A 21,696-nucleotide genomic window follows, 5' to 3' on the forward strand; every position below is an offset into this window, starting at 1 on the left:
CTCATAAGGGAAATATTGGACAATCAAATTAATGACTGCCCAGGCTTCAGGATGTCTTTTTACACTATATAAAGGTGGAAATATACATTGGAAACGTTTAGTTTAGCTGTTAATGAAGTTTCGTTTTTTTAGTGCTGAAAATTCATTGTCTGCTGGCGCTGTACACTTTTTCTAAGTGTTGCAATATCTCATGAAGGAAATACTGGACAATCAAATTAATGACTGCCCAGGCTTCAGGATGTCTTTTTACACTATATAAAGGTGGAAATTTACATTGGAAACGTTTGGTTTAGCTGTTATAAAAGTTAGGTTTTTTAGTGCTGAAAATGCATTTTCAGCTCGCACTGTACACATTTGCTATGTGAGGCATTATCTCATAAGGGAAATACTGGACAATCAAATTAATGACTTCCCAGGCTTCAGGATGCCTTTTTACACTCTATAAATGTGGAAATTTACATTGGAAACGTTTGGTTTAGCTGTTAATGAAGTTTCGTTTTTTTAGTGCTGAAAATTCATTGTCTGCTGGCGCTGTACACTTTTTCTAAGTGTTGCAATATCTCATGAAGGAAATACTGGACAATCAAATTAATGACTTTCCAGGCTTCAGGATGCCTTTCTACACTATATAAAGGTGGAAATTTACATTGGAAACGTTTGGTTTAGCTGTTAATGAAGTTTCGTTTTTTTTAGTGCTGAAAATTCATTGTCTGCTGGCGCTGTACACTTTTTCTAAGTGTTGCAATATCTCATGAAGGAAATACTGGACAATCAAATTAATGACTTTCCAGGCTTCAGGATGCCTTTCTACACTATATAAAGGTGGAAATTTACATTGGAAACGTTTGGTTTAGCTGTTATAAAAGTTTGTTTTTTTAGTGCTGTAAATGCATTTTCAGCTCGCGCTGTACACATTTGCTACGAGAGGCATTATCTCATAAGGGAAATATTGGACAATCAAATTAATGACTGCCCAGGCTTCAGGATGTCTTTTTACACTATATAAAGGTGGAAATTTACATTGGAAACGTTTGGTTTAGCTGTTATAAAAGTTTGTTTTTTTAGTGCTGTAAATGCATTTTCAGCTCGCGCTGTACACATTTGCTATGAGAGGCATTATCTCATAAGGGAAATATTGGACAATCAAATTAATGGCTGCCCAGGCTTCAGGATGTCTTTTTACACTATATAAAGGTGGAAATTTACATTGGAAACGTTTGGTTTAGCTGTTATAAAAGTTTGGTTTTTTAGTGCTGTAAATGCATTTTCAGCTCGCACTGTACACATTTGCTATGTGAGGCATTATCTCATAAGGGAAATACTGGACAATCAAATTAATGACTTCCCAGGCTTCAGGATGCCTTTTTACACTCTATAAATGTGGAAATTTACATTGGAAACGTTTGGTTTAGCTGTTAATGAAGTTTCGTTTTTTTAGTGCTGAAAATTCATTGTCTGCTGGCGCTGTACACTTTTTCTAAGTGTTGCAATATCTCATGAAGGAAATACTGGACAATCAAATTAATGACTTTCCAGGCTTCAGGATGCCTTTCTACACTATATAAAGGTGGAAATTTACATTGGAAACGTTTGGTTTAGCTGTTATAAAAGTTTGGTTTTTTAGTGCTGTAAATGCATTTTCAGCTCGCGCTGTACACATTTGCTATGAGAGGCATTATCTCATAAGGGAAATATTGGACAATCAAATTAATGACTGCCCAGGCTTCAGGATGTCTTTTTACACTATATAAAAGTGGAAATTTACATTGGAAACGTTTGGTTTAGCTGTTATAAAAGTTTGTTTTTTTAGTGCTGTAAATGCATTTTCAGCTCGCACTGTACACATTTGCTATGAGAGGCATTATCTCATAAGGGAAATATTGGACAATCAAATTAATGACTGCCCAGGCTTCAGGATGTCTTTTTACACTATATAAGGGTGGAAATTTACATTGGAAACGTTTAGTTTAGCTGTTAATGAAGTTTCGTTTTTTTAGTGCTGAAAATTCATTGTCTGCTGGCGCTGTACACTTTTTCTAAGTGTTGCAATATCTCATGAAGGAAATACTGGACAATCAAATTAATGACTTTCCAGGCTTCAGGATGCCTTTCTACACTATATAAAGGTGGAAATGTAATTTGGAAACGTTTGGTTTAGCTGTTATAAAAGTTTGGTTTTTTTAGTGCTGTAAATGCATTTTCAGCTCGCGCTGTACACATTTGCTATGAGAGGCATTATCTCATAAGGGAAATATTGGACAATCAAATTAATGACTGCCCAGGCTTCAGGATGTCTTTTTACACTATATAAAGGTGGAAATTTACATTGGAAACGTTTGGTTTAGCTGTTATAAAAGTTTGGTTTTTTAGTGCTGAAAATGCATTTTCAGCTCGCACTGTACACATTTGCTATGTGAGGCATTATCTCATAAGGGAAATACTGGACAATCAAATTAATGACTTCCCAGGCTTCAGGATGCCTTTTTACACTCTATAAATGTGGAAATTTACATTGGAAACGTTTGGTTTAGCTGTTAATGAAGTTTCGTTTTTTTAGTGCTGAAAATTCATTGTCTGCTGGCGCTGTACACTTTTTCTAAGTGTTGCAATATCTCATGAAGGAAATACTGGACAATCAAATTAATGACTTTCCAGGCTTCAGGATGCCTTTCTACACTATATAAAGGTGGAAATGTACATTGGAAACGTTTGGTTTAGCTGTTATAAAAGTTTGGTTTTTTAGTGCTGTAAATGCATTTTCAGCTCGCGCTGTACACATTTGCTATGAGAGGCATTATCTCATAAGGGAAATATTAGACAATCAAATTAATGACTGCCCAGGCTTCAGGATGTCTTTTTACACTATATAAGGGTGGAAATTTACATTGGAAACGTTTAGTTTAGCTGTTATAAAAGTTGGGTTTTTTAGTGCTGAAAATGCATTTTCAGCTCGCACTGTACACATTTGCTATGTGAGGCATTATCTCATAAGGGAAATACTGGACAATCAAATTAATGACTTCCCAGGCTTCAGGATGCCTTTTTACACTCTATAAATGTGGAAATTTACATTGGAAACGTTTGGTTTAGCTGTTAATGAAGTTTCGTTTTTTTAGTGCTGAAAATTCATTGTCTGCTGGCGCTGTACACTTTTTCTAAGTGTTGCAATATCTCATGAAGGAAATACTGGACAATCAAATTAATGACTTTCCAGGCTTCAGGATGCCTTTCTACACTATATAAAGGTGGAAATGTACATTGGAAACGTTTGGTTTAGCTGTTATAAAAGTTTGTTTTTTTAGTGCTGTAAATGCATTTTCAGCTCGCGCTGTACACATTTGCTATGAGAGGCATTATCTCATAAGGGAAATATTGGACAATCAAATTAATGACTGCCCAGGCTTCAGGATGCCTTTTTACACTATATAAGGGTGGAAATTTACATCGGAAACGTTTAGTTTAGCTGTTAATGAAGTTTCGTTTTTTTATTGCTGAAAATTCATTGTCTGCTGGCGCTGTACACTTTTTCTAAGTGTTGCAATATCTCATGAAGGAAATACTGGACAATCAAATTAATGACTTTCCAGGCTTCAGGATGCCTTTCTACACTATATAAAGGTGGAAATGTACGTTGGAAACGTTTGGTTTAGCTGTTAATGAAGTTTCGTTTTTTTAGTGCTGAAAATTCATTGTCTGCTGGCGCTGTACACTTTTTCTAAGTGTTGCAATATCTCATGAAGGAAATACTGGACAATCAAATTAATGACTTTCCAGGCTTCAGGATGTCTTTTTACACTATATAAAGGTGGAAATTTACATTGGAAACGTTTGGTTTAGCTGTTATAAAAGTTTGGTTTTTTAGTGCTGAAAATGCATTTTCAGCTCGCACTGTACACATTTGCTATGTGAGGCATTATCTCATAAGGGAAATACTGGACAATCAAATTAATGACTTCCCAGGCTTCAGGATGCCTTTTTACACTCTATAAATGTGGAAATTTACATTGGAAACGTTTGGTTTAGCTGTTAATGAAGTTTCGTTTTTTTAGTGCTGAAAATTAATTGTCTGCTGGCGCTGTACACTTTTTCTAAGTGTTGCAATATCTCATGAAGGAAATACTGGACAATCAAATTAATGACTTTCCAGGCTTCAGGATGCCTTTCTACACTATATAAAGGTGGAAATGTACATTGGAAACGTTTGGTTTAGCTGTTATAAAAGTTTGTTTTTTTAGTGCTGTAAATGCATTTTCAGCTCGCGCTGTACACATTTGCTATGAGAGGCATTATCTCATAAGGGAAATATTGGACAATCAAATTAATGACTGCCCAGGCTTCAGGATGTCTTTTTACACTATATAAGGGTGGAAATTTACATCGGAAACGTTTAGTTTAGCTGTTAATGAAGTTTCGTTTTTTTAGTGCTGAAAATTCATTGTCTGCTGGCGCTGTACACTTTTTCTAAGTGTTGCAATATCTCATGAAGGAAATACTGGACAATCAAATTAATGACTTTCCAGGCTTCAGGATGCCTTTCTACACTATATAAAGGTGGAAATGTACATTGGAAACGTTTGGTTTAGCTGTTAATGAAGTTTCGTTTTTTTAGTGCTGAAAATTCATTGTCTGCTGGCGCTGTACACTTTTTCTAAGTGTTGCAATATCTCATGAAGGAAATACTGGACAATCAAATTAATGACTTTCCAGGCTTCAGGATGTCTTTTTACACTATATAAAGGTGGAAATTTACATTGGAAACGTTTGGTTTAGCTGTTATAAAAGTTTGGTTTTTTAGTGCTGAAAATGCATTTTCAGCTCGCACTGTACACATTTGCTATGTGAGGCATTATCTCATAAGAGAAATACTGGACAATCAAATTAATGACTTCCCAGGCTTCAGGATGCCTTTTTACACTCTATAAATGTGGAAATTTACATTGGAAACGTTTGGTTTAGCTGTTAATGAAGTTTCGTTTTTTTAGTGCTGAAAATTCATTGTCTGCTGGCGCTGTACACTTTTTCTAAGTGTTGCAATATCTCATGAAGGAAATACTGGACAATCAAATTAATGACTTTCCAGGCTTCAGGATGCCTTTCTACACTATATAAAGGTGGAAATTTACATTGGAAACGTTTGGTTTAGCTGTTATAAAAGTTTGGTTTTTTAGTGCTGTAAATGCATTTTCAGCTCGCGCTGTACACATTTGCTATGAGAGGCATTATCTCATAAGGGAAATATTGGACAATCAAATTAATGACTGCCCAGGCTTCAGGATGTCTTTTTACACTATATAAAAGTGGAAATTTACATTGGAAACGTTTGGTTTAGCTGTTATAAAAGTTTGTTTTTTTAGTGCTGTAAATGCATTTTCAGCTCGCACTGTACACATTTGCTATGAGAGGCATTATCTCATAAGGGAAATATTGGACAATCAAATTAATGACTGCCCAGGCTTCAGGATGTCTTTTTACACTATATAAAGGTGGAAATTTACATTGGAAACGTTTGGTTTAGCTGTTATAAAAGTTTGTTTTTTTTAGTGCTGAAAATGCATTTTCAGCTCGCACTGTACACATTTGCTATGTGAGGCATTATCTCATAAGGGAAATACTGGACAATCAAATTAATGACTGCCCAGGCTTCAGGATGTCTTTTTACACTATATAAAGGTGGAAATTTACATTGGAAACGTTTGGTTTAGCTGTTATAAAAGTTTGGTTTTTTAGTGCTGAAATGCATTTTCAGCTCGCACTGTACACATTTGCTATGTGAGGCATTATCTCATAAGGGAAATACTGGACAATCAAATTAATGACTGCCCAGGCTTCAGGATGCCTTTTTACACTCTATAAATGTGGAAATTTACATTGGAAACGTTTGGTTTAGCTGTTAATGAAGTTTCGTTTTTTTAGTGCTGAAAATTCATTGTCTGCTGGCGCTGTACACTTTTTCTAAGTGTTGCAATATCTCATGAAGGAAATACTGGACAATCAAATTAATGACTTTCCAGGCTTCAGGATGCCTTTCTACACTATATAAAGGTGGAAATTTACATTGGAAACGTTTGGTTTAGCTGTTATAAAAGTTTGGTTTTTTAGTGCTGTAAATGCATTTTCAGCTCGCGCTGTACACATTTGCTATGAGAGGCATTATCTCATAAGGGAAATATTGGACAATCATATTAATGACTGCCCAGGCTTCAGGATGTCTTTTTACACTATATAAAGGTGGAAATTTACATTGGAAACGTTTGGTTTAGCTGTTATAAAAGTTTGGTTTTTTAGTGCTGAAAATGCATTTTCAGCTCGCACTGTACACATTTGCTATGTGAGGCATTATCTCATAAGGGAAATACTGGACAATCAAATTAATGACTTCCCAGGCTTCAGGATGCCTTTTTACACTCTATAAATGTGGAAATTTACATTGGAAACGTTTGGTTTAGCTGTTAATGAAGTTTCGTTTTTTTAGTGCTGAAAATTCATTGTCTGCTGGCGCTGTACACTTTTTCTAAGTGTTGCAATATCTCATGAAGGAAATACTGGACAATCAAATTAATGACTTTCCAGGCTTCAGGATGCCTTTCTACACTATATAAAGGTGGAAATTTACATTGGAAACGTTTGGTTTAGCTGTTAATGAAGTTTCGTTTTTTTTAGTGCTGAAAATGCATTTTCAGCTCGCACTGTACACATTTGCTATGTGAGGCATTATCTCATAAGGGAAATACTGGACAATCAAATTAATGACTTTCCAGGCTTCAGGATGCCTTTCTACACTATATAAAGGTGGAAATTTACATTGGAAACGTTTGGTTTAGCTGTTAATGAAGTTTCGTTTTTTTAGTGCTGAAAATTCATTGTCTGCTGGCGCTGTACACTTTTTCTAAGTGTTGCAATATCTCATGAAGGAAATACTGGACAATCAAATTAATGACTTTCCAGGCTTCAGGATGCCTTTCTACACTATATAAAGGTGGAAATTTACATTGGAAACGTTTGGTTTAGCTGTTATAAAAGTTTGGTTTTTTAGTGCTGTAAATGCATTTTCAGCTCGCGCTGTACACATTTGCTATGAGAGGCATTATCTCATAAGGGTAATATTGGACAATCAAATTAATGGCTGCCCAGGCTTCAGGATGTCTTTTTACACTATATAAAGGTGGAAATTTACATTGGAAACGTTTAGTTTAGCTGTTAATGAAGTTTCGTTTTTTTAGTGCTGAAAATTCATTGTCTGCTGGCGCTGTACACTTTTTCTAAGTGTTGCAATATCTCATGAAGGAAATACTGGACAATCAAATTAATGACTTTCCAGGCTTCAGGATGCCTTTCTACACTATATAAAGGTGGAAATTTACATTGGAAACGTTTGGTTTAGCTGTTATAAAAGTTTGTTTTTTTAGTGCTGTAAATGCATTTTCAGCTCGCACTGTACACATTTGCTATGTGAGGCATTATCTCATAAGGGAAATACTGGACAATCAAATTAATGACTTCCCAGGCTTCAAGATGCCTTTTTACACTCTATAAATGTGGAAATTTACATTGGAAACGTTTGGTTTAGCTGTTAATGAAGTTTCGTTTTTTTAGTGCTGAAAATTCATTGTCTGCTGGCGCTGTACACTTTTTCTAAGTGTTGCAATATCTCATGAAGGAAATACTGGACAATCAAATTAATGACTTTCCAGGCTTCAGGATGCCTTTCTACACTATATAAAGGTGGAAATTTACATTTGAAACGTTTGGTTTAGCTGTTATAAAAGTTTGGTTTTTTAGTGCTGTAAATGCATTTTCAGCTCGCGCTGTACACATTTGCTATGAGAGGCATTATCTCATAAGGGAAATATTGGACAATCAAATTAATGACTGCCCAGGCTTCAGGATGTCTTTTTACACTATATAAAGGTGGAAATTTACATTGGAAACGTTTGGTTTAGCTGTTATAAAAGTTTGGTTTTTTAGTGCTGAAAATGCATTTTCAGCTCGCACTGTACACATTTGCTATGTGAGGCATTATCTCATAAGGGAAATACTGGACAATCAAATTAATGACTTCCCAGGCTTCAGGATGCCTTTTTACACTCTATAAATGTGGAAATTTACATTGGAAACGTTTGGTTTAGCTGTTAATGAAGTTTCGTTTTTTTAGTGCTGAAAATTCATTGTCTGCTGGCGCTGTACACTTTTTCTAAGTGTTGCAATATCTCATGAAGGAAATACTGGACAATCAAATTAATGACTTTCCAGGCTTCAGGATGTCTTTTTACACTATATAAGGGTGGAAATTTACATAGGAAACGTTTAGTTTAGCTGTTATAAAAGTTTGGTTTTTTTAGTGCTGTAAATGCATTTTCAGCTCGCGCTGTACACTTTTTCTAAGTGTTGCAATATCTCATGAAGGAAATACTGGACAATCAAATTAAGGACTTTCCAGGCTTCAGGATGCCTTTCTACACTATATAAAGGTGGAAATTTACATTGGAAACGTTTGGTTTAGCTGTTATAAAAGTTTGGTTTTTTAGTGCTGTAAATGCATTTTCAGCTCGCGCTGTACACATTTGCTATGAGAGGCATTATCTCATAAGGGTAATATTGGACAATCAAATTAATGACTGCCCAGGCTTCAGGATGTCTTTTTACACTATATAAGGGTGGAAATTTACATTGGAAACGTTTAGTTTAGCTGTTAATGAAGTTTCGTTTTTTTAGTGCTGAAAATTCATTGTCTGCTGGCGCTGTACACTTTTTCCAAGTGTTGCAATATCTCATGAAGGAAATACTGGACAATCAAATTAATGACTTTCCAGGCTTCAGGATGCCTTTCTACACTATATAAAGGTGGAAATGTACATTGGAAACGTTTGGTTTAGCTGTTATAAAAGTTTGGTTTTTTAGTGCTGTAAATGCATTTTCAGCTCGCGCTGTACACATTTGCTATGAGAGGCATTATCTCATAAGGGAAATATTGGACAATCAAATTAATGACTGCCCAGGCTTCAGGATGTCTTTTTACACTATATAAAGGTGGAAATTTACATTGGAAACGTTTGGTTTAGCTGTTATAAAAGTTAGGTTTTTTTAGTGCTGAAAATGCATTTTCAGCTCGCACTGTCCACATTTGCTATGTGAGGCATTATCTCATAAGGGAAATACTGGACAATCAAATTAATGACTGCCCAGGCTTCAGGATGTCTTTTTACACTATATAAAGGTGGAAATTTACATTGGAAACGTTTGGTTTAGCTGTTATAAAAGTTTGGTTTTTTAGTGCTGAAAATGCATTTTCAGCTCGCACTGTACACATTTGCTATGTGAGGCATTATCTCATAAGGGAAATACTGGACAATCAAATTAATGACTTCCCAGGCTTCAGGATGCCTTTTTACACTCTATAAATGTGGAAATTTACATTGGAAACGTTTGGTTTAGCTGTTAATGAAGTTTCGTTTTTTTAGTGCTGAAAATTCATTGTCTGCTGGCGCTGTACACTTTTTCTAAGTGTTGCAATATCTCATGAAGGAAATACTGGACAATCAAATTAATGACTTTCCAGGCTTCAGGATGCCTTTCTACACTATATAAAGGTGGAAATTTTCATTGGAAACGTTTGGTTTAGCTGTTATAAAAGTTTGGTTTTTTAGTGCTGTAAATGCATTTTCAGCTCGCGCTGTACACATTTGCTATGAGTGGCATTATCTCATAAGGGTAATATTGGACAATCAAATTAATGACTGCCCAGGCTTCAGGATGTCTTTTTACACTATATAAGGGTGGAAATTTACATTGGAAACGTTTAGTTTAGCTGTTAATGAAGTTTCGTTTTTTTAGTGCTGAAAATTCATTGTCTGCTGGCGCTGTACACTTTTTCTAAGTGTTGCAATATCTCATGAAGGAAATACTGGACAATCAAATTAATGACTTTCCAGGCTTCAGGATGCCTTTCTACACTATATAAAGGTGGAAATTTACATTGGAAACGTTTGGTTTAGCTGTTATAAAAGTTTGTTTTTTTAGTGCTGTAAATGCATTTTCAGCTCGCACTGTACACATTTGCTATGTGAGGCATTATCTCATAAGGGAAATACTGGACAATCAAATTAATGACTTCCCAGGCTTCAGGATGCCTTTTTACACTCTATAAATGTGGAAATTTACATTGGAAACGTTTGGTTTAGCTGTTAATGAAGTTTCGTTTTTTTAGTGCTGAAAATTCATTGTCTGCTGGCGCTGTACACTTTTTCTAAGTGTTGCAATATCTCATGAAGGAAATACTGGACAATCAAATTAATGACTTTCCAGGCTTCAGGATGCCTTTCTACACTATATAAAGGTGGAAATTTACATTTGAAACGTTTGGTTTAGCTGTTATAAAAGTTTGGTTTTTTAGTGCTGTAAATGCATTTTCAGCTCGCGCTGTACACATTTGCTATGAGAGGCATTATCTCATAAGGGAAATATTGGACAATCAAATTAATGACTGCCCAGGCTTCAGGATGTCTTTTTACACTATATAAAGGTGGAAATTTACATTGGAAACGTTTGGTTTAGCTGTTATAAAAGTTTGGTTTTTTAGTGCTGAAAATGCATTTTCAGCTCGCACTGTACACATTTGCTATGTGAGGCATTATCTCATAAGGGAAATACTGGACAATCAAATTAATGACTTCCCAGGCTTCAGGATGCCTTTTTACACTCTATAAATGTGGAAATTTACATTGGAAACGTTTGGTTTAGCTGTTAATGAAGTTTCGTTTTTTTAGTGCTGAAAATTCATTGTCTGCTGGCGCTGTACACTTTTTCTAAGTGTTGCAATATCTCATGAAGGAAATACTGGACAATCAAATTAATGACTTTCCAGGCTTCAGGATGTCTTTTTACACTATATAAGGGTGGAAATTTACATAGGAAACGTTTAGTTTAGCTGTTATAAAAGTTTGGTTTTTTTAGTGCTGTAAATGCATTTTCAGCTCGCGCTGTACACTTTTTCTAAGTGTTGCAATATCTCATGAAGGAAATACTGGACAATCAAATTAAGGACTTTCCAGGCTTCAGGATGCCTTTCTACACTATATAAAGGTGGAAATTTACATTGGAAACGTTTGGTTTAGCTGTTATAAAAGTTTGGTTTTTTAGTGCTGTAAATGCATTTTCAGCTCGCGCTGTACACATTTGCTATGAGAGGCATTATCTCATAAGGGTAATATTGGACAATCAAATTAATGACTGCCCAGGCTTCAGGATGTCTTTTTACACTATATAAGGGTGGAAATTTACATTGGAAACGTTTAGTTTAGCTGTTAATGAAGTTTCGTTTTTTTAGTGCTGAAAATTCATTGTCTGCTGGCGCTGTACACTTTTTCCAAGTGTTGCAATATCTCATGAAGGAAATACTGGACAATCAAATTAATGACTTTCCAGGCTTCAGGATGCCTTTCTACACTATATAAAGGTGGAAATGTACATTGGAAACGTTTGGTTTAGCTGTTATAAAAGTTTGTTTTTTTAGTGCTGTAAATGCATTTTCAGCTCGCGCTGTACACATTTGCTATGAGAGGCATTATCTCATAAGGGAAATATTGGACAATCAAATTAATGACTGCCCAGGCTTCAGGATGTCTTTTTACACTATATAAAGGTGGAAATTTACATTGGAAACGTTTGGTTTAGCTGTTATAAAAGTTAGGTTTTTTTAGTGCTGAAAATGCATTTTCAGCTCGCACTGTCCACATTTGCTATGTGAGGCATTATCTCATAAGGGAAATACTGGACAATCAAATTAATGACTGCCCAGGCTTCAGGATGTCTTTTTACACTATATAAAGGTGGAAATTTACATTGGAAACGTTTGGTTTAGCTGTTATAAAAGTTTGGTTTTTTAGTGCTGAAAATGCATTTTCAGCTCGCACTGTACACATTTGCTATGTGAGGCATTATCTCATAAGGGAAATACTGGACAATCAAATTAATGACTTCCCAGGCTTCAGGATGCCTTTTTACACTCTATAAATGTGGAAATTTACATTGGAAACGTTTGGTTTAGCTGTTAATGAAGTTTCGTTTTTTTAGTGCTGAAAATTCATTGTCTGCTGGCGCTGTACACTTTTTCTAAGTGTTGCAATATCTCATGAAGGAAATACTGGACAATCAAATTAATGACTTTCCAGGCTTCAGGATGCCTTTCTACACTATATAAAGGTGGAAATTTTCATTGGAAACGTTTGGTTTAGCTGTTATAAAAGTTTGGTTTTTTAGTGCTGTAAATGCATTTTCAGCTCGCGCTGTACACATTTGCTATGAGTGGCATTATCTCATAAGGGTAATATTGGACAATCAAATTAATGACTGCCCAGGCTTCAGGATGTCTTTTTACACTATATAAGGGTGGAAATTTACATTGGAAACGTTTAGTTTAGCTGTTAATGAAGTTTCGTTTTTTTAGTGCTGAAAATTCATTGTCTGCTGGCGCTGTACACTTTTTCTAAGTGTTGCAATATCTCATGAAGGAAATACTGGACAATCAAATTAATGACTTTCCAGGCTTCAGGATGCCTTTCTACACTATATAAAGGTGGAAATTTACATTGGAAACGTTTGGTTTAGCTGTTATAAAAGTTTGTTTTTTTAGTGCTGTAAATGCATTTTCAGCTCGCACTGTACACATTTGCTATGTGAGGCATTATCTCATAAGGGAAATACTGGACAATCAAATTAATGACTTCCCAGGCTTCAGGATGCCTTTTTACACTCTATAAATGTGGAAATTTACATTGGAAACGTTTGGTTTAGCTGTTAATGAAGTTTCGTTTTTTTAGTGCTGAAAATTCATTGTCTGCTGGCGCTGTACACTTTTTCTAAGTGTTGCAATATCTCATGAAGGAAATACTGGACAATCAAATTAATGACTTTCCAGGCTTCAGGATGCCTTTCTACACTATATAAAGGTGGAAATTTACATTTGAAACGTTTGGTTTAGCTGTTATAAAAGTTTGGTTTTTTAGTGCTGTAAATGCATTTTCAGCTCGCGCTGTACACATTTGCTATGAGAGGCATTATCTCATAAGGGAAATATTGGACAATCAAATTAATGACTGCCCAGGCTTCAGGATGTCTTTTTACACTATATAAAGGTGGAAATTTACATTGGAAACGTTTGGTTTAGCTGTTATAAAAGTTTGGTTTTTTAGTGCTGAAAATGCATTTTCAGCTCGCACTGTACACATTTGCTATGTGAGGCATTATCTCATAAGGGAAATACTGGACAATCAAATTAATGACTTCCCAGGCTTCAGGATGCCTTTTTACACTCTATAAATGTGGAAATTTACATTGGAAACGTTTGGTTTAGCTGTTAATGAAGTTTCGTTTTTTTAGTGCTGAAAATTCATTGTCTGCTGGCGCTGTACACTTTTTCTAAGTGTTGCAATATCTCATGAAGGAAATACTGGACAATCAAATTAATGACTTTCCAGGCTTCAGGATGTCTTTTTACACTATATAAGGGTGGAAATTTACATAGGAAACGTTTAGTTTAGCTGTTATAAAAGTTTGGTTTTTTTAGTGCTGTAAATGCATTTTCAGCTCGCGCTGTACACTTTTTCTAAGTGTTGCAATATCTCATGAAGGAAATACTGGACAATCAAATTAAGGACTTTCCAGGCTTCAGGATGCCTTTCTACACTATATAAAGGTGGAAATTTACATTGGAAACGTTTGGTTTAGCTGTTATAAAAGTTTGGTTTTTTAGTGCTGTAAATGCATTTTCAGCTCGCGCTGTACACATTTGCTATGAGAGGCATTATCTCATAAGGGTAATATTGGACAATCAAATTAATGACTGCCCAGGCTTCAGGATGTCTTTTTACACTATATAAGGGTGGAAATTTACATTGGAAACGTTTAGTTTAGCTGTTAATGAAGTTTCGTTTTTTTAGTGCTGAAAATTCATTGTCTGCTGGCGCTGTACACTTTTTCCAAGTGTTGCAATATCTCATGAAGGAAATACTGGACAATCAAATTAATGACTTTCCAGGCTTCAGGATGCCTTTCTACACTATATAAAGGTGGAAATGTACATTGGAAACGTTTGGTTTAGCTGTTATAAAAGTTTGGTTTTTTAGTGCTGTAAATGCATTTTCAGCTCGCGCTGTACACATTTGCTATGAGAGGCATTATCTCATAAGGGAAATATTGGACAATCAAATTAATGACTGCCCAGGCTTCAGGATGTCTTTTTACACTATATAAAGGTGGAAATTTACATTGGAAACGTTTGGTTTAGCTGTTATAAAAGTTAGGTTTTTTTAGTGCTGAAAATGCATTTTCAGCTCGCACTGTCCACATTTGCTATGTGAGGCATTATCTCATAAGGGAAATACTGGACAATCAAATTAATGACTGCCCAGGCTTCAGGATGTCTTTTTACACTATATAAAGGTGGAAATTTACATTGGAAACGTTTGGTTTAGCTGTTATAAAAGTTTGGTTTTTTAGTGCTGAAAATGCATTTTCAGCTCGCACTGTACACATTTGCTATGTGAGGCATTATCTCATAAGGGAAATACTGGACAATCAAATTAATGACTTCCCAGGCTTCAGGATGCCTTTTTACACTCTATAAATGTGGAAATTTACATTGGAAACGTTTGGTTTAGCTGTTAATGAAGTTTCGTTTTTTTAGTGCTGAAAATTCATTGTCTGCTGGCGCTGTACACTTTTTCTAAGTGTTGCAATATCTCATGAAGGAAATACTGGACAATCAAATTAATGACTTTCCAGGCTTCAGGATGCCTTTCTACACTATATAAAGGTGGAAATTTTCATTGGAAACGTTTGGTTTAGCTGTTATAAAAGTTTGGTTTTTTAGTGCTGTAAATGCATTTTCAGCTCGCGCTGTACACATTTGCTATGAGTGGCATTATCTCATAAGGGTAATATTGGACAATCAAATTAATGACTGCCCAGGCTTCAGGATGTCTTTTTACACTATATAAGGGTGGAAATTTACATTGGAAACGTTTAGTTTAGCTGTTAATGAAGTTTCGTTTTTTTAGTGCTGAAAATTCATTGTCTGCTGGCGCTGTACACTTTTTCTAAGTGTTGCAATATCTCATGAAGGAAATACTGGACAATCAAATTAATGACTTTCCAGGCTTCAGGATGCCTTTCTACACTATATAAAGGTGGAAATTTACATTGGAAACGTTTGGTTTAGCTGTTATAAAAGTTTGTTTTTTTAGTGCTGTAAATGCATTTTCAGCTCGCACTGTACACATTTGCTATGTGAGGCATTATCTCATAAGGGAAATACTGGACAATCAAATTAATGACTTCCCAGGCTTCAGGATGCCTTTTTACACTCTATAAATGTGGAAATTTACATTGGAAACGTTTGGTTTAGCTGTTAATGAAGTTTCGTTTTTTTAGTGCTGAAAATTCATTGTCTGCTGGCGCTGTACACTTTTTCTAAGTGTTGCAATATCTCATGAAGGAAATACTGGACAATCAAATTAATGTCTTTCCAGGCTTCAGGATGCCTTTCTACACTATATAAAGGTGGAAATTTACATTTGAAACGTTTGGTTTAGCTGTTATAAAAGTTTGGTTTTTTAGTGCTGTAAATGCATTTTCAGCTCGCGCTGTACACATTTGCTATGAGAGGCATTATCTCATAAGGGAAATATTGGACAATCAAATTAATGACTGCCCAGGCTTCAGGATGTCTTTTTACACTATATAAAGGTGGAAATTTACATTGGAAACGTTTGGTTTAGCTGTTATAAAAGTTTGGTTTTTTAGTGCTGAAAATGCATTTTCAGCTCGCACTGTACACATTTGCTATGTGAGGCATTATCTCATAAGGGAAATACTGGACAATCAAATTAATGACTTCCCAGGCTTCAGGATGCCTTTTTACACTCTATAAATGTGGAAATTTACATTGGAAACGTTTGGTTTAGCTGTTAATGAAGTTTCGTTTTTTTAGTGCTGAAAATTCATTGTCTGCTGGCGCTGTACACTTTTTCTAAGTGTTGCAATATCTCATGAAGGAAATACTGGACAATCAAATTAATGACTTTCCAGGCTTCAGGATGTCTTTTTACACTATATAAGGGTGGAAATTTACATAGGAAACGTTTAGTTTAGCTGTTATAAAAGTTTGGTTTTTTTAGTGCTGTAAATGCATTTTCAGCTCGCGCTGTACACTTTTTCTAAGTGTTGCAATATCTCATGAAGGAAATACTGGACAATCAAATTAAGGACTTTCCAGGCTTCAGGATGCCTTTCTACACTATATAAAGGTGGAAATTTACATTGGAAACGTTTGGTTTAGCTGTTATAAAAGTTTGGTTTTTTAGTGCTGTAAATGCATTTTCAGCTCGCGCTGTACACATTTGCTATGAGAGGCATTATCTCATAAGGGTAATATTGGACAATCAAATTAATGACTGCCCAGGCTTCAGGATGTCTTTTTACACTATATAAGGGTGGAAATTTACATTGGAAACGTTTAGTTTAGCTGTTAATGAAGTTTCGTTTTTTTAGTGCTGAAAATTCATTGTCTGCTGGCGCTGTACACTTTTTCCAAGTGTTGCAATATCTCATGAAGGAAATACTGGACAATCAAATTAATGACTTTCCAGGCTTCAGGATGCCTTTCTACACTATATAAAGGTGGAAATGTACATTGGAAACGTTTGGTTTAGCTGTTATAAAAGTTTGGTTTTTTAGTGCTGTAAATGCATTTTCAGCTCGCGCTGTACACATTTGCTATGAGAGGCATTATCTCATAAGGGAAATATTGGACAATCAAATTAATGACTGCCCAGGCTTCAGGATGTCTTTTTACACTATATAAAGGTGGAAATTTACATTGGAAACGTTTGGTTTAGCTGTTATAAAAGTTTGGTTTTTTTAGTGCTGAAAATGCATTTTCAGCTCGCACTGTCCACATTTGCTATGTGAGGCATTATCTCATAAGGGAAATACTGGACAATCAAATTAATGACTGCCCAGGCTTCAGGATGTCTTTTTACACTATATAAAGGTGGAAATTTACATTGGAAACGTTTGGTTTAGCTGTTATAAAAGTTTGGTTTTTTAGTGCTGAAAATGCATTTTCAGCTCGCACTGTACACATTTGCTATGTGAGGCATTATCTCATAAGGGAAATACTGGACAATCAAATTAATGACTTCCCAGGCTTCAGGATGCCTTTTTACACTCTATAAATGTGGAAATTTACATTGGAAACGTTTGGTTTAGCTGTTAATGAAGTTTCGTTTTTTTAGTGCTGAAAATTCATTGTCTGCTGGCGCTGTACACTTTTTCTAAGTGTTGCAATATCTCATGAAGGAAATACTGGACAATCAAATTAATGACTTTCCAGGCTTCAGGATGCCTTTCTACACTATATAAAGGTGGAAATTTTCATTGGAAACGTTTGGTTTAGCTGTTATAAAAGTTTGGTTTTTTAGTGCTGTAAATGCATTTTCAGCTCGCGCTGTACACATTTGCTATGAGTGGCATTATCTCATAAGGGTAATATTGGACAATCAAATTAATGACTGCCCAGGCTTCAGGATGTCTTTTTACACTATATAAGGGTGGAAATTTACATTGGAAACGTTTAGTTTAGCTGTTAATGAAGTTTCGTTTTTTTAGTGCTGAAAATTCATTGTCTGCTGGCGCTGTACACTTTTTCTAAGTGTTGCAATATCTCATGAAGGAAATACTGGACAATCAAATTAATGACTTTCCAGGCTTCAGGATGCCTTTCTACACTATATAAAGGTGGAAATTTACATTGGAAACGTTTGGTTTAGCTGTTATAAAAGTTTGTTTTTTTAGTGCTGTAAATGCATTTTCAGCTCGCACTGTACACATTTGCTATGTGAGGCATTATCTCATAAGGGAAATACTGGACAATCAAATTAATGACTTCCCAGGCTTCAGGATGCCTTTTTACACTCTATAAATGTGGAAATTTACATTGGAAACGTTTGGTTTAGCTGTTAATGAAGTTTCGTTTTTTTAGTGCTGAAAATTCATTGTCTGCTGGCGCTGTACACTTTTTCTAAGTGTTGCAATATCTCATGAAGGAAATACTGGACAATCAAATTTATGACTTTCCAGGCTTCAGGATGCCTTTCTACACTATATAAAGGTGGAAATTTACATTGGAAACGTTTGGTTTAGCTGTTATAAAAGTTTGGTTTTTTAGTGCTGTAAATGCATTTTCAGCTCGCGCTGTACACATTTGCTATGAGAGGCATTACCTCATAAGGGAAATATTGGACAATCAAATTAATGACTGCCCAGGCTTCAGGATGTCTTTTTACACTATATAAAGGTGGAAATTTACATTGGAAACGTTTGGTTTAGCTGTTATAAAAGTTTGGTTTTTTTAGTGCTGAAAATGCATTTTCAGCTCGCACTGTCCACATTTGCTATGTGAGGCATTATCTCATAAGGGAAATACTGGACAATCAAATTAATGACTGCCCAGGCTTCAGGATGTCTTTTTACACTATATAAAGGTGGAAATTTACATTGGAAACGTTTGGTTTAGCTGTTAATGAAGTTTCGTTTTTTTAGTGCTGAAAATTCATTGTCTTCTGGCGCTGTACACTTTTTCTAAGTGTTGCAATATCTCATGAAGGAAATACTGGACAATCAAATTAATGACTTTCCAGGCTTCAGGATGCCTTTCTACACTATATAAAGGTGGAAATTTTCATTGGAAACGTTTGGTTTAGCTGTTATAAAAGTTTGGTTTTTTAGTGCTGTAAATGCATTTTCAGCTCGCGCTGTACACATTTGCTATGAGTGGCATTATCTCATAAGGGTAATATTGGACAATCAAATTAATGACTGCCCAGGCTTCAGGATGTCTTTTTACACTATATAAGGGTGGAAATTTACATTGGAAACGTTTAGTTTAGCTGTTAATGAAGTTTCGTTTTTTTAGTGCTGAAAATTCATTGTCTGCTGGCGCTGTACACTTTTTCTAAGTGTTGCAATATCTCATGAAGGAAATACTGGACAATCAAATTAATGACTTTCCAGGCTTCAGGATGCCTTTCTACACTATATAAAGGTGGAAATTTACATTGGAAACGTTTGGTTTAGCTGTTATAAAAGTTTGTTTTTTTAGTGCTGTAAATGCATTTTCAGCTCGCACTGTACACATTTGCTATGTGAGGCATTATCTCATAAGGGAAATACTGGACAATCAAATTAATGACTTTCCAGGCTTCAGGATGCCTTTCTACACTATATAAAGGTGGAAATGTACATTGGAAACGTTTGGTTTAGCTGTTATAAAAGTTTGGTTTTTTAGTGCTGTAAATGCATTTTCAGCTCGCGCTGTACACATTTGCTATGAGAGGCATTATCTCATAAGGGAAATATTGGACAATCAAATTAATGACTGCCCAGGCTTCAGGATGTCTTTTTACACTATATAAAGGTGGAAATTTACATTGGAAACGTTTGGTTTAGCTGTTATAAAAGTTTGGTTTTTTTAGTGCTGAAAATGCATTTTCAGCTCGCACTGTCCACATTTGCTATGTGAGGCATTATCTCATAAGGGAAATACTGGACAATCAAATTAATGACTGCCCAGGCTTCAGGATGTCTTTTTACACTATATAAAGGTGGAAATTTACATTGGAAACGTTTGGTTTAGCTGTTATAAAAGTTTGGTTTTTTAGTGCTGAAAATGCATTTTCAGCTCGCACTGTACACATTTGCTATGTGAGGCATTATCTCATAAGGGAAATACTGGACAATCAAATTAATGACTTCCCAGGCTTCAGGATGCCTTTTTACACTCTATAAATGTGGAAATTTACATTGGAAACGTTTGGTTTAGCTGTTAATGAAGTTTCGTTTTTTTAGTGCTGAAAATTCATTGTCTGCTGGCGCTGTACACTTTTTCTAAGTGTTGCAATATCTCATGAAGGAAATACTGGACAATCAAATTAATGACTTTCCAGGCTTCAGGATGCCTTTCTACACTATATAAAGGTGGAAATTTTCATTGGAAACGTTTGGTTTAGCTGTTATAAAAGTTTGGTTTTTTAGTGCTGTAAATGCATTTTCAGCTCGCGCTGTACACATTTGCTATGAGTGGCATTATCTCATAAGGGTAATATTGGACAATCAAATTAATGACTGCCCAGGCTTCAGGATGTCTTTATACACTATATAAGGGTGGAAATTTACATTGGAAACGTTTAGTTTAGCTGTTAATGAAGTTTCGTTTTTTTAGTGCTGAAAATTCATTGTCTGCTGGCGCTGTACACTTTTTCTAAGTGTTGCAATATCTCATGAAGGAAATACTGGACAATCAAATTAATGACTTTCCAGGCTTCAGGATGCCTTTCTACACTATATAAAGGTGGAAATTTACATTGGAAACGTTTGGTTTAGCTGTTATAAAAGTTTGTTTTTTTAGTGCTGTAAATGCATTTTCAGCTCGCACTGTACACATTTGCTATGTGAGGCATTATCTCATAAGGGAAATACTGGACAATCAAATTAATGACTTCCCAGGCTTCAGGATGCCTTTTTACACTCTATAAATGTGGAAATTTACATTGGAAACGTTTGGTTTAGCTGTTAATGAAGTTTCGTTTTTTTAGTGCTGAAAATTCATTGTCTGCTGGCGCTGTACACTTTTTCTAAGTGTTGCAATATCTCATGAAGGAAATACTGGACAATCAAATTTATGACTTTCCAGGCTTCAGGATGCCTTTCTACACTATATAAAGGTGGAAATTTACATTGGAAACGTTTGGTTTAGCTGTTATAAAAGTTTGGTTTTTTAGTGCTGTAAATGCATTTTCAGCTCGCGCTGTACACATTTGCTATGAGAGGCATTATCTCATAAGGGAAATATTGGACAATCAAATTAATGACTGCCCAGGCTTCAGGATGTCTTTTTACACTATATAAAGGTGGAAATTTACATTGGAAACGTTTGGTTTAGCTGTTATAAAAGTTTGGTTTTTTTAGTGCTGAAAATGCATTTTGAGCTCGCACTGTCCACATTTGCTATGTGAGGCATTATCTCATAAGGGAAATACTGGACAATCAAATTAATGACTGCCCAGGCTTCAGGATGTCTTTTTACACTATATAAAGGTGGAAATTTACATTGGAAACGTTTGGTTTAGCTGTTATAAAAGTTTGGTTTTTTAGTGCTGAAAATGCATTTTCAGCTCGCACTGTACACATTTGCTATGTGAGGCATTATCTCATAAGGGAAATACTGGACAATCAAATTAATGACTTCCCAGGCTTCAGGATGCCTTTTTACACTCTATAAATGTGGAAATTTACATTGGAAACGTTTGGTTTAGCTGTTAATGAAGTTTCGTTTTTTTAGTGCTGAAAATTCATTGTCTGCTGGCGCTGTACACTTTTTCTAAGTGTTGCAATATCTCATGAAGGAAATACTGGACAATCAAATTAATGACTTTCCAGGCTTCAGGATGCCTTTCTACACTATATAAAGGTGGAAATTTACATTGGAAACGTTTGGTTTAGCTGTTATAAAAGTTTGGTTTTTTAGTGCTGTAAATGCATTTTCAGCTCGCGCTGTACACATTTGCTATGAGAGGCATTATCTCATAAGGGTAATATTGGACAATCAAATTAATGACTGCCCAGGCTTCAGGATGTCTTTTT

Source organism: Idiotropiscis lumnitzeri, unplaced genomic scaffold, assembly GCF_059441095.1.
Source record: "Idiotropiscis lumnitzeri isolate Australia: NSW breed Sydney's pygmy pipehorse unplaced genomic scaffold, RoL_Ilum_1.0 HiC_scaffold_26, whole genome shotgun sequence".
In the NCBI taxonomy this organism is placed as follows: domain Eukaryota; kingdom Metazoa; phylum Chordata; class Actinopteri; order Syngnathiformes; family Syngnathidae; genus Idiotropiscis; species Idiotropiscis lumnitzeri.